General features: G+C 45.2%; 1 long non-coding RNA gene across 1 annotated transcript; it reads right to left on the bottom strand.

Annotated features, from left to right (window-relative positions):
* Positions 1-4,058: 4,058 nt before the first annotated feature.
* Positions 4,059-14,601, bottom strand: LOC123352944. The gene is made up of 3 exons (XR_006574330.1): positions 12,930-14,601; positions 12,097-12,177; positions 4,059-4,708 (listed from the first exon to the last, which is right to left on the bottom strand). It is a non-coding gene; the product is annotated as an uncharacterized LOC123352944 (long non-coding RNA).
* Positions 14,602-14,633: the final 32 nt, after the last annotated feature.

Raw genomic sequence — 14,633 nt, forward strand, 5'->3', positions numbered from 1 at the left:
AATTGGTTAGTACACACACAGCTGGTGTGTGGAAAGCTGAAAAGTGGGATTCCCTCACATTACACAAATGAGACAACACAGTGCATGTGGTCTGACAAGAAACGAGGCGCATAACCAGTTAGCTGAACCCCACCCGCTTCATATTTTGTGTTCATTAACAAGATGGATGATGAAAATCTGATCCAAATTTCATGCTTAGACTCTGTGCCAAAGAGGGTGACTCAAGACAATTCAGTACAGGGGAGACAGGATCTCAGCAAGCCCTTTAGAGGGGAGCCATGGTGCTTTGTGGTGTCACTCCCGGTTTACTCTGCCTCCTCCTCATTCCCTGCACGCTGGCCCAATCTCTCATTCCTTCTGCCCCTTTCCTTCTCCATCTCCTTTCTCCCTTCCTCTTCTTCTCTGTCTCCCTTCATGCCAGTATGAACATTGTCCTTTCCCTCATTAATGCTGAAAGTCAGTGAGGCCATTGAAATCTGACCTGCACTCACAAGGTGTCTTCTCACGGCCAAGAATTCAGTCACCCAGCTGATTATATACACCTGGCCACTGCCTGAGACTTGCTAAGTGAGCAACACCATCTTGATACTAGCATGTCCATGCAGTTCTTGTCGTGCTTTGGAAGGGAGTCTCAGAAGCAGAAGAGATGGTCATAGCGAATGACTGCCACTGGATAAATACATCTCTACATTGGAGAACCAGTGAGCTTGGGGAGCAGCAGAATTCAGCAGGATTTCCCCCCTAAAACTAAAGTCCTTTTTATCAATTGAAGAGGTTTCATCACTGCAAGCTTCTCTCACCCATGTGCCCCAAGTCTGACTTAGGCTGGAACTCTGAGGGTGACAAATCTCCAAGTCTATTGAATTCTGCTCACTGACAACAGTCATAGAAGCTTTTGTAGTATGGGTACTTGTCCACAAGTAAGTGGTGTGAGACATAGGTACCAACTCCGTGGGTGCTCTGGGGCTGGAGCACCCAGGGGGAAAAAAAAAAAAAAAGGTGCTCAGCACCCACCAGCCATCTGCCGCTCAGCAGTTCGGTGGTGGACAGGCAGGAGGTGCTGGGTAGAGCGAGGACAGAGCGCACTTGAGGAAGTGGCGGAGTGAAGGCAGTGCATGCTCAGGGAGGGGTGGGAAGAGGAAGAGTGGGGGTGGGGCCTCAGAGCAGAGTGGGGGTGGAGCACCCCCACCCACTCTAGAAAAATGAAAGTCGGCGCCTGTGGTCTGAGATCACCACTACTTGACATGTAGGCCTAACTGCAACTGTCACATGGTGTGGATCAACCCAGGCTTGCCCCTACTATTTTGCTCCCTGTTGCTGTGGTGCATTATGAGACATGTAGTTCAGCTGGGGGCTAGGGGGACCTGAAACTACAACTCCTATAAAGCATGGCACCAACTCAGGCATTCATGTGAAGTCAACCGTAATTGTTTAGTTTGATCCATCAAGAAAATCAAATTTTGGTGGAACTCTCTTTTCCCACAGCAGGTATTTTGAAGAACCCCAGTTTCTGTGGGGACCTGTTTTCTTGAAGATTTTCAGCCAGCTTTATTGAGAATCAAAGAGTTGGAAAGAGATTAACCCTGGATCCACTGAAAACTGGGAGCCCACAGATTCTTCCTCCTCTCCACCCTCCCCATCTGGCTTGAAAGAAACCCCTCAAGTCCTCACTGCCCTCTGTCAATGGTTTCCTTGATCTCCTCTCCTCCCAGCCACAGACTTTTCAGACCACCACGCCAGGATCGAGTCTGGTTCAACTCACCACTGAGATTTTGAGCCCTGATTGAGGGGAGATTAGGCTCCCCTCTTCTATTGGTATGAGCAGGTGTTGTGTCCATCAGGGCTAGAACTACCTCCTGGGTTTGCAGAGGCAGCTCTCCTGCTACCATTCTGATGCCAGTAGGTGACTTTACTCTCCCTCCAACTCCCCATCCTCCCAGGCACCTACAGGAATGCTAGTTGTTTCTCCTGTTCTCTCTCCCTACCCCCGCTCTTTCCAGCAGGTAGGAAGGATCTTGGCAGTCAGTCCGGCCTCTCCTTAAAGGACACCTAATCTCTTTGTTAAACCTACAAGTGTTTCTGGGAAACAGGACAGGCTTGTCAGCAGCAATTTTCACTCTGAAGAAAACAAATCTGCAGGCGACATCTCTCCAGCTTGCCCCAGCATCTTGTCCCTGCTCCTGTCACTGCTGCCCAAAGCTGAGGTCCTTGAGGAGGGAGACTGCGGCATCACTGATAGCCTGCCTGACAGGAACCAACTGTTCCATCTCCATTTCCTGTACATCCACAGGGAAGGAATGGATGTACCTCTCCATCCTCACTGTCTGGTGGAGACTGCAATGCATACTTACTACAGGGGTGCACACTCACACAGTATGCTGGACCTCAGGTACATGCTCACTAATTCTCCATGACACACATCTCTGATCCTCACACTCATTCTCATTCCACTACACTCACTTGCACACTTGTCCATAATCGTGTTCTCCTTCACACTCCTGCTAGTGCAAACCACTCACATTTATTCTCAAACCAACACATTCCTCTCTCAGCCATCCCCACCTCACCCACACTTGTCTCCAAGAGTTTCTCAGGATTTACAAGGAGAGATGAGACCGTTTTGGCATAGACATGGGCTGTCGCGAAATAAGCCAATTTAAGAAGAAAGCAAGGGCATATGTAGCCACACAGCCAATATCACTTTCAGCCTCTGCTGTTGGAGAGGAAGGATTGGCCCTAACCCATCATATCTGAAACACTTCCTCATGCTGGAACCAACAGGTCAGACTAAACCAGTTTTTGCTCAGATCCCCTTCCCCAGATAGGAACTTCCATTTCCTCAGTTGGATTTTTCAGATCAAAACTTTCCAAACTGAAAGAGCCCATGATGGCCAAGAGATTCACACTGGTATCAAGTCACAACCCCACCTATTTGGCACTGTTGGCTCCCACCCCAGATACTGGTGTAAGGGCATGGTGCTTTTTGCTATATGTGTAAAGTGTTCTGGGATGTTAAATGCTATAGATATGTGAAATATCAATGTATTCTAGTTCAGTCGGACACAGTATATTGGGGCAGCTGTTTTAGTGGGACTTCTTCCAGGAAACTGAATTAGCATTAATGATAGTGAATGGTAACAACTATTGCTGAACTGGGAAGGTACTGGCACAAGGTAAACTGATGCCGAGTAGCTGCTTGATGATTACGCAGGTGCTAGATAGGTCTCAGATTCTGGGCTGTGATCTCTTGATACTCACATTGCCGAATAAAGGTTAGAGAGAATATTTTCTTCAGTATTTAATGGGCCTTCAAGAGAGACTGAGTTTCAGAAGCACCAACAAAAATAGTTCCAGATTATGGAATATACTCTATTTTCAGTTTTTGGTAGGCAGGCAAAGATTCAAAGCACTGAGGATTGTTGCTCCTACTGATTTTCTTCTTCTCTGCCTCTTTTCTTTGGGGGATAAACCTAGGAAGTGCCATAGAGAGATGTCAAAAAGAACTTTAAGCATTCAAGTGAGCAAATGTAAGAGTTGTAGTTACATGTACAACATTTCCTGCATCCACTTGAACATATGCATTGTTATTATTTGTATGACAGTAACACCTAGAAGCTGTAATCAGGAAGCCATTGCAGTAAGTGCTATACAAACAGACTGCGATCCTGCAAAACCTTATGCATGTGCTTAACTTCACATAAAAGTTAACCACACATGCAAGTCTTTGCAGGATTGGGCCCATAGTGAGAGATGGTCCCTGCCCTAGAATAAAAAGTCTAAATCCCCATATAGTCTTTACATAATCAAATGCTGTTTAAAATAATACTTTGTAGGAGTCGTACACATTTCAAAACCCCTAGATATGTATATCATCTTGTAGTAAGGCACACTACTGTGAACTTCAGAACAAAGTCCAGGAAAGTCATTTATGATGAGTACGTACTATAGTATTGAAACATCCAACATAGGATAAACACAACACAAAATAATAGTGAGCGGGTACTGGTTTTTATAGGAGTTTAGAATTAAGTGATAGTACTAATTCTTTAAATACCTGAAGAATGCAGGGAGAAAGTAGCTCATGCCACTTAGAGTGACTGCTCCTGATGCAGAAGGAAAGGCAGTCTTCTTAGTATATGTGCCATGTGCCTCAGGTGGCACGTGACCAGGATTCATCACTGAATTTGGTCTGCTGGTTGGATCATTAGCTTGCCCGGGCTGGGTACTGACAGGAAGCGGGACATGAATGCTGATCCATGCTCCCCAAGAGAGGCAGTGATTGGTTGTGACACTTGCAGCTGTAAGAACAATAGAGATGAAATGGGGCATCAGGTGAGGCTGGGGGTTATCAGGGCTCCAATAAGGATTTGCTTTACCCTCCTCCTGGAGGAAAATATGTGGGAGTTGAAGAGTCTTCCCATTATCCTGTGCTGAATCCCTGTCTTTGACTCTTCATAGCTCCGTCGTCAGCCATCTGTTGGTGCAAATCTGTGCAGCAGTTTGTAGTCAGGAATAATATGAGTCTTGTGCTCCTTAGGGAATTAATATCTAGACATTTCTGAACCAATTCCAAAGTCTTTTGGTGACTTATAGAGAAGATTAAAAAAAAATCTCAGCCCACTCCTATCAAGAAAGCATTTTTATTGCCGACATGGGATGCCCATCTTGGGGGTGGATTTTATTCTGAAGGATCAGGTTGGGAGGATTCCTGTAAATAAAACAATAAGAGATGTTTTTTTTTAAGCTTCATCTCCAGTGGTAAGCAGCCATTGACCACCTAGGTTTTTAGACACAGCAAGACTGGAACCATGAAGACCTACTGCATAAGCCATTAAGGGAGGTGGGGGAAGGGTTCTTAGAGAGCAGCCCCCAGAGGATGTAGTACGAGAGAGAGAAGACTACTCAGAGGAAGCTTGGTTAAGAGATGGAGGGGGAGACTCAGAGAGAGAGAGAGAGAGAACGTAAACTTATTAAGGCTTTGGGTCCCCCAGCAAAAGTGATGTTTTAAAATCCAAACGGGATCAGACAGTCAATAGGACTTGGAAAAAAACAGCGGCAGTTGGTCTAGCCAAGGCAGTGTAACCCACACACCTCCTGGGTGTGGTGCTCTGTCCATGTAGTGACACTGAGAACACTTAGAGATTAATGAGTCTGCTACAGCTTTAGCTAACAGCCATGTGGCTTTTAGTTCACGCAGTAGAGGCTCATGCATTTAGCTCCCGACGTCCCAGATTCAATCCCGCCTGTCGACGACCGGGGTCTGTCGGCGTTATATCAGCAGTGACAATGGTTTTAAATCCTTATGCTTCAAGGAATAAACTGAGCATCAGCTGGGGTCAGGAAGGAATTCTCCTCCATTATAGTATTACCGTTAGGTGCATTATGGGGGTGGAGGCATCTGTATTCCTTTGAAGCATCTTTCTTCCGCAAGTGTTGGCAAAGTACTAGATTGGCTGGGCTATTTGTTTCTTCTGATACAGAGGCTCCTATTTCTACTGCTGACTATTCTACATATTCATTCCTTTCTGCCTAAGGGGGTTTATTCTGCACTCACACACTGATGATATTCACTCCTGCAGAGAGGGCCAGTGTAAGTACCATGTGAGTTCTACTCACCTTCTGTTTTGAAGGACTAAGTGGGACATAGATGATCATAGGCCTTCTGCTGGTCCTCTGAAGAGGACTTTCTTCCCTTCTCAGTACCTGTTACCTGTTTCTGTGCATTGACTGCCGCAGAGACTGGAGCCCTCTACCCACAGAAACAGGCACAACACAAGCAGCAGCTCCAGTTTCTCCCACATTGCTCTGCTAATATAGCTCAAGTACCACCTCAATTGGCACTAATTTGCCCCCTTATTGAAAGAGAGGCCAACGACTGAATGGACCCCGGAGATTGAACTGCTTTCTTACTCATGGAGGTGGCCCCTCTCAGTCATGGATGAGGAACATTGCAGGGCAGCACAGAGGAAGCAGTCATTGTGGTTAGGGAAAGGATTTTTGTTTCCAAGGTGGTCAGTGCAGCTTTTCACCAATGTAAGTAGCTTTCACAATAACTCCCCATTGCATAAGTCTGGAGATACAAAGTTAAGATTGCATTAAAAAAACTCAAAGATTTAAAGAGTCCAGAAATGCGTTGTCAAGGCTGATTCCCCACTCTGGCACTCTGAGTGCAGAAGGTGGGGGGCCCGCAAGGATTTAAAAAATTTATACTTGCCACTCCAGGCTTGTATTAAACTCCCACGGTTACAGCTTTTCTCTGATCTTGGCTTGGTAAACACTGCCACCACCCAAGTGAAAAACTGCCTCTTGGAAATCCTGGAAAAACTCACTTGGGAAGTTTTCCCTGAGGCCCCTTGGCTTTCTACCCCTCCCTCGGGGAAGCTGAGAAAGAAAACAATCAAAAGAGAACCCAGCTGTTGTCACCAGCTAACTGAAAAACATATGCACTAAACTCTTAGGACACCAAAAATCCAATTCTGTTCTTAAAAAAAAGGTAAATTTTATTAAAAACAAAAGAAAGAAAATACATCTGGAACTTAGTTTTTTTCTAGATTTTATAGAGCAACTGAAAAGGGTTAAACACCAGGAATGGCTCCCAGGGATCCATTTTAACGTTACAAAAGAAAACAAAAATACCTGAGCTTAGCACAGAGGAATCCACAAGCTGAAATAAACCTGATCATGTCTATCTAAACATTTCCTATCCCAATGAATCATTCTAGGTATGGAAGATGATTTTTCATACCTGGTCCAAACTTTTTACAGCATTCCTGCTGTCCCATCTCTTCAGCCCAGAGAGAACAACAGACAAAGGAAAAGCTTCCCCCCTCCCCATTTTAAAAGTTCTAGCCTTCCCATTGGCTCTTTTGGTCAGGTGCCCACTCCCTTTCCTTTCCTTGGGGACTTTTTAATCCTTTACAGGTAAAGCAAGCAGAGATCAGCCACCAAGAGGAGCTTTATAGCTAACTGACTGACTGGGTGTCCATAAAAGGGAGCTCCCCTCCCCGTCATTTATCACATGTGTAGTTAAGGCAACTCAAATAACCAAAACTCTGCCCCTGCTGCCCTTTCACCTTCCATACCTGCCATCTGTTGTGCAAGATGGAAACATTTTGATGAAGGTTTTGATAAAGGCTAAGAGGTTTGTAGCCTGTGCCTATGACAATTTAAATCCACTCCATTCACATAGCTTGCCTGAGGAGTCAAGACCTTTGAGTACATGATTTTGTTGTTCCCTGGCTTAAGTTCATAACCCCAGATATGATAGCACTGCCTATACTGAGTCTCCGCCATGACAGCACTTTTACCTTTGAAAAGTTATCTACCTTTGGGAATTGTCCTGAATGTGGTAACTTGACCACAGGTCAAAGCCTGTCTTTTCCTAGCAAGAATGTATCGGCAGAAGAAGTTTGCAGTAGCAATGCAAGATGCTTCGGACAATTTAAATGCTACACTAGTGCCCAGAGAATGCATCCCAGTCAGAGCATCTCAGTATTCATAGTCAATGATGTGATGAATATGTCTTTAGGATAGGACTATCTTCTGTTTTTGGGTGGTTCTATGGGAGATGATTCATGGGCAGAGTTTAAGGTCATTTGGGTGACCTTAGTTGTGCATTTTCCTGTCCTTATTAAGTGTGTTAATCTTCAAATTCCAGGTGTTCTAGAGTTTTCAGCTTTAGGAACCTACAATGTTCTATTAAGGGTTTTTGCCTTTTAAGTAGTTGACAGACAATTATAACCTGCACGGCATCCTAAGGAAGACACAGATCCTCAGTGGGTGTAAAGCAGCAACACTCTATCAGATTTAATGGAGGATCTGTCCCAGTATTTGACTTTGGAATTTTCTTAAGAGAATTTTTCAGTGACAGGAGAGTTGCACTCTCTCCAGAAACTCTGGTGGAGCTTGAGGACCCTGCTCCTCCCAACTTTTAAGAAGTTCTTTCTTTCCCACTTTCCAGACTGAATCCCTCGAGGGGTTCCTTGCCTCCAACTCCTCCAAATCACTTGGAAAAGAACAATAAGGGGGAAGAGACAGAGTCTTCCCTGGATTTATTTGGGGAGGAGTCAGTGCACTGCTAGGTAGGGCCCATTCCTTCATTAGATCTGTCTCCCTGCAGCTTTCTCTCCAGACTACCACCCATGTGAGGGACTCTCCCCTGCTCCTCCTAGAATGGTACACTACCTTCCCGTCCACTCCAACTCCCAGTGGGTTCCTGCCTCTAAGTAGATTGACCCTTTGCATAGTACCAAACAACTCTAAGGTATTTATGGAGGTATCCACACAACCACCTTTTGACGTAGGGAAGTATTATCCCCATTCTACAGAGGCAGAGAAAGGTCAAGCAATGTACCCAGGATCACATAAGACATCTTCATCAAAGCCAGAAGTTCCACTCAAGTGAGTTTACCATCAAACCATGCTCCTTCCCTTGACACCTTCCTCATAGCAATTGCCATACTGTATCAGATCCAACAACAGAGTACAAGAGGTGGTTAGAGTAAAAAAGGCCTCCTTTAAAAGATGGAAGTCAAATCCTACTGAGGAAAATAGAAAGGAGCATAACTCTGGCAAGTCAAGTAAAAAGTATAATTAGGCAGGCCAATAAAGAATTTGAAGAGCAACTAGCAAAAGACACAAAAACTAAATATAAAAAATAAGTAAGTATCTCAGAAGCAGAAAGCCTGCTAAACAATCAGTGGACAATCGAGGTGCTAAAGGTGCACTCAAGGAAGATGAGGCTGTTGCAGAGAAGCTAAATGGATTCTTTGCATTGGTCTTCACTGCAGAAAATGTGAGGGAGATTCCAATAACTGATCCATTTGTTTAGGAGATAAATCTGAGGAATTGTCCCACACTGAAGTGTCATTAGTGGAGATTTTAGAACAAATTGATAAGTTAAACTGTAATAAGTCATCAGGACAAGATGATATTCACCCAAGAGTTCTGAAGGAACTCAAATATGAAATTGAAGAACTGTGGTATGTAACCTATTGCTTAAATCAGCCTCTGTACCAGATGACAGGAGGACAGTTAATGTAACACTGATTTTTAAAAAAGGCTCCAGAGGCAATCCTGGCAATTACAGGCCAGTAAGCCTCACTTCAATACCAGACAAACAAGTTGAAACTATAGTGAAGAACAGAATTGTGAGAGACAGAGATGAACACGATTTATTAGGGAAGCGTCAACATGGCTTTTGTAAAGGGAAATCGTCTCACCAATCTCTTAGAATTCTTTGAGGGAGTCATCAAGCATGGACAAGGGTGATCCAATGGATATAGTATACTTGGACTTTCAGAAAGCCTTTGACAAGGTCCCTCACCAAAGGCTCTTAAGAAGAGTAAGCTGTCATGGGATAAAAGGGAAGGTTCTCCTCATGGATCAGTAACTGGTTAAAAGACAGGAAACAAAGGGTAGAAATAAATCATTAGTTTTCACAGTGAAGGGAGGTTAATAGTGGGGTCCCTCAGGAATCTGTACAAGAACCAGTGCTGTTCAACATATTCATAAATGATCTGGAAAAAGGGGTAAGCACTGAGGTGGCAAAGTTTGCAGATGATTCAAAATTACTCAACATAGTTAAGTCCAAAGTAGACTGCGAAGAGTTACAAAAGGGACCTCACAAAACTGGGTGACTGGGGAACAAAATAGCAAATAAAATTCAATGTTGATAACTGCAAAGTAATGCACACTGGAAAACCTAAGCCCAACTATACATACAAAATGATGGTGTGTAAATTAGCCGGTCCCACTCAAAAAAGAGATCTTGGGGTCATTGTGGATAGTTCTTGGAAAATGTATGTCCAATGTGCAGCATCAGCCAAAAAATTAAACAGAATGTTGGGAACTGTTAGGAAAGGGCTAGATCATAAGACAGTAAATATAATAATGCCTCTATATAAATCCATGCTCCTCCCACACCTTGAATACTGTGTGCAGTTCTGTTCACCCCATGTCAAAAAAAGATATATTAGAAATGGAAAAGGTACAGAGAAGGGCAACAAAAATGATTAGGAGTATGGAACAGCTTCCATCTGAGGAAATATTAAAAAGACAGACTGTTCAGCTTGGAAAAGAGACAACTAAGGGGGAATATGACAGAGGTCTATAAAATCATGAATGGTGTGGAGAAAGTGTTATTTACCCCTTCACATAACATAAGAATCAGGGGACAACCAAAGAAATTAATAGGCAGCAGGTTTAAAAGAAACATAAGGAAGTACTTCTTCACACAGTGCACAGTCAACCTGCTGAACTCGTTGCCAGGGGATGCTGTGAAGGCCAAAAATATAACGGGGTCCAAAAAAGAATTAGATAAGTTGATGGAGGATAGGTCCATCAATAGCTACTAGCCAAGATGGTCAGGGATGCAACCCCATGCTCCAGGTGTTCCTAAGCCTTTCACTGGGACTTGATGACAGCGGATGGATCACTCAATAATTGCCATGTCCTGTTCATTCCTTCTGAAGCACCTGGCATTTGCCAGTGTCAGACGACAGCATACTGAGCTAGACTGACCATTGGTCTGACTCAGTATGACCATTCTTATGGGTTATCTAGTCTAGTAGACCATCACCCAACAGGCTAACATGAGATGTTTCAGAGGAAGGTGCAAGAAACCTCCCAATAGGGAGATGTGGGATAATCTGACCCCTTTGAGGGTTTTACCTTAAGACCTCAGAGATAGAGATGGTTTTCAACCCTGAACAATGACATTTTGTATCCCTTCCAAAATCTGCACCTCCTACTGTTTTCAGCAAGATTGAAGCCCTGCCCACAGGGAAGATGACTTCCACTTAATGGATCAGGAGGCTAGACATAACACAGGGATTATGAGGAGCAGCAAAGATGCTGAAAGATGGAGGGGGAGCAGGCACCGGGGAGGGTGGGGCAGGAGACAGATTTATACAGGGGAATGGGGTGCAAAGCGATGTGAGGGCAGGAGGGAGGGTGAGGGGGGCACAGAGGACAGTGATGAGGGTGGGACATGGAGGGGATAGAATAGCAGCTCCCCCACTATGGGTGAGACAGTGTCAGGGCAGCATTGGGAAACCATGTGTTGACACTGCCTATGGAGTGCTGTACAGAGGCTTTCAATTTCCAGGGCTATCATCTCAGGCACCTTCTACCAACACTAAATTAGAAAACGAGAAATTAATTTGTTTGGGAAGTGTAGCGTAAGGCCATCCTCTCTGATGTAAGATTGGGCTAGTGGTTCCTGAAGGCCTTTTGCAACCCAGCCCAATCTTCCATGATTCTAGAAAGCTGGAAAGGGGCAAGGGCCTTACTGGCCAGCTCCCAAGCTGGCTAAACAGTTTCATACTGGCCAAAAGAGACTGGGGATTTAAAGAAGCTTGTACTAATCAGGTGGGATTTGCTTATGGCTGGACAGTTCATTTGCAGATTCCATTAGCGAGGCTGCCAGAGCTGCTTGAGGGATGCTTCATTCTTGTGAGGAGTGATACTAAAGTCATTCCATCTGAAGTCAGTTCCTTAAAGAGAAACGAGATGCTGATTCGTTGTAGCGACATGTACATTGTGGCTGGGCAGAATATGGCTTGCTCCTCACACAGGCCACGTCTATCCTTGGAGCTAGGGGTGTCATTTTCAGCTCACATAGATGTACCCCCACTAGCTCAAGCCTCACGTAGCCAGGGGGTCAGGGTGGGTCCACACTCAGGATGACTAGCCCAAGCTTCCACCAGTGCTACCCCAGATACACTGCTCAAGCCGGCACAGGTACATCTTTGCAAGCTGGGAATCACACTCCCAGCTCCAAGCATAGACGTAGCCTTAGATGAGCCCAGATTGCCAAATCCTTGCCTCTGATAGGTGTCAGTCCCCAGAGCATGTGCCCTGGCTGGGCAGGGAGCAGTATTGCTCATATTCTGATAGACCCTGACTGTTTCTGGTTCTCCAGAATCTGCTCTTGCCAGCATGCCTGTCCTTGTCTTCTACTGCCCCCTCCACCCCCATGCCTGTCAGTCACTCTGCTACCTGCACATGCCTTGATAGTCTCTTTGACTCCCCACACCTTTAGCACACAGCCCCTATGCCTGGGGCAGCCTCTCTCCTCCTGTATACACCACCTACCTTCCTTTAAATCCATCCAGAACTCATTTCCTTCTGGCTTGAGCTCCTTTGCTACTCTCACCCTGGTGCTGGCCAGGAAGCCTATGTGTTTAAAACAAAACAAACAAAAGCAAACATTTGAAATAGGACAATTCAACGGTAGGAACACACTGATAAGAGAACAGAGTTCACATCTCCCTTCCCCAGTGTCTGGGCTCTCTTCTTCCCTTCTCTACTCCCCTTTGGTTTTACTCAGGTGCTCTCTATCTTAGATTATAAGCCTGTGCAAGGCTAGCTTCAAGTTTCAGAATAAGAAGGAATTAAAAACAAAAAGGCCACAGATTTAAAGGAAAGCTAAGACCCATCCCTTTAAGATAACACAGTCGCTAACCCCAAATATTCAAAAATTGTGAGTCAAGCCCGTATGTCATGAGATTGGCTTCAGAGTCCTGAGGTTGTTTTTTTTTTTTCCCTAGGAGATGGGGATGGGAAGAGGTAAGGATTATTATTATTATTATTATTTTTGGCCTTCTGGTTTTTAAACTTGTATGGTTTACATTTCCCAGCTTTCCTCCACAAGTATGAGGGCTAGAAAAACTCTTTCTTTTTTCTTTTTTGAGTGGAAGGAGGAGGGCAAGCTTTCATTTTCACATAACTTCAGGCGCTGGAACTTTGAGAGAGACACAAGATATCACAAAACTCACAATAAAGTCACAAAAGTTAGCAACACTAAGGGGGAAAGGACCAGGTGGCCCTCAGCCCTTGGTCACTGCTGCAAGTCCCCTACCACAATCTGACAGGCTCCTCTTCATCTTTACAACAAGGAAATCAAACAAGACAGTAGGCAGGCTTACCGGCTGGCTCCAGTCAGTCAAGAGACAGTTCATTCCTCAGGGTTTCCTGGTTCTAGTTGTCTCTCAAATCTGCTCCACCATAAGCTGGGAACAGAGGAAAGAAAGCCTTTACCACTGAAACCCTCCTCCACTTCCTGTTCAAATACTCACCCTCTTAGCCCTAAGCCAAATCTTCCTTGCCCCAAATGGCAGGTAACACAAGTCCTACAGGCCCATTTCCTGGCTTGCCCTGCAGGGCATTAACTCCTTTGTCCAGTGAGGGCTATGCACACTCCGCCACAAAGCCCCTCAGGCAAGGACCTTTTCTTTGCATATGTTCGGAAAACACCAGTCATCTGGATGGGGTAATATAAATGAGAATAACAATCAATTTCCAATAGTGATTCCATTCCCCATGGCATAAGCCCTGGTTGGGGCAAAACATAATAGAAATATTTATTAATGGAAATATTTAATTGGACTGAGGACCCTAGCTGCTCCATGGTATTTAAGAAGTTCAGAGGTGTATCAAGATTCATATAGGCCCCTAAGCACAAATTTAGGTTGGGACCGTAACACACAATTCTGAAATAACCCCTTACCAAAACCTGCCCATTGAAAGCATTCCTCCTAATGTACACCAATCTCTTCTTCCCATCTCCACTTTGCCTTCTCTCCCTGACACTTGAGGCCCTTGGACTCAAGGATTCCCAAGCTCTGCTGGGGTGAGATTTCTGGCTATGGATATGGGCTACACCTGCTTGTTGCTGTATGAGGGGCAACAGCAGATTGTGATTGCAGAGGGGCTAGAACTGTGCACAACTGTCCCCATGGACCTCCGCTGTTCAGAGCTCTAGGACAAAAGGTTCAAAAGTGGACATTGATTTTGGGTGGCTCATGTTGGGGACACAAAGATGTGGCACCCAAAATCTGTGGTCACTTTGGAAACTGTGGCTGCTAGTCCCCGGGCACACATTCATTTCTGGGGTGTTTTTTGCTCCTTGCTGTATTCAGAGCAGACTGAGGTCTCAGCTGCAGTGATTATCCCCTGTTCTATCTTCCTCCCATGTCTGTGCCTCATCTCCTCTTCAGTCTGTGCTTCTCCTCACAGTTTCCTTTCTTGGTGCTTAGATAACATGGCGATAGCAGCCCTATAAATACGTATGATTCTCTTTGGCTGCCTTTTTGACTATCTTCTTTCCTTCCTCTCTTCCCCTTAGCACTACAGCTCCCTTTTCTGTCTCCCCTTTTCTTCTCTTCATTATTAATATTATTTGAAAGGTGCAGCTAATGTTGGAGTAGGTGCAGCACACACGAGAGTACACTAGATAGAGTGTCCATATTTCCCGAAACTGAAAACCAGATGCACAGGGCTGGCCAGAGCTACCTGGCATCATCACTTGCCTCCCTGAAAGTCCCTCTGCACCCCCAATTGAGCCATGTAGCAGAGATAGGGGCAGGGAAGAGAGGAATGGGGATGGGCTGGGATCTGGGCAGGAAAGGATGGTGTGAGTGTGCGAGAGTGTATGGGTACTTCTGGGCTCAGAGCCAGGAGATAAAGCTATTGGACTATGATCCAGCTAGCCATGCAGTGCCCCTTTGGGGGCTGGGATAGCAGAGGGGCAGGGAGGAGGCTCCAGATAGCAGCCCTGGGGATGGAGGGAGGCTGGGATGTGGCAAAAGCAGGTGACTGGAGGTGAACTGGGGAGGAAAAGAGGCTGGTTG

The sequence above is a fragment of the Mauremys mutica genome, chromosome 1 (assembly GCF_020497125.1).
Source record: "Mauremys mutica isolate MM-2020 ecotype Southern chromosome 1, ASM2049712v1, whole genome shotgun sequence".
In the NCBI taxonomy this organism is placed as follows: domain Eukaryota; kingdom Metazoa; phylum Chordata; order Testudines; family Geoemydidae; genus Mauremys; species Mauremys mutica.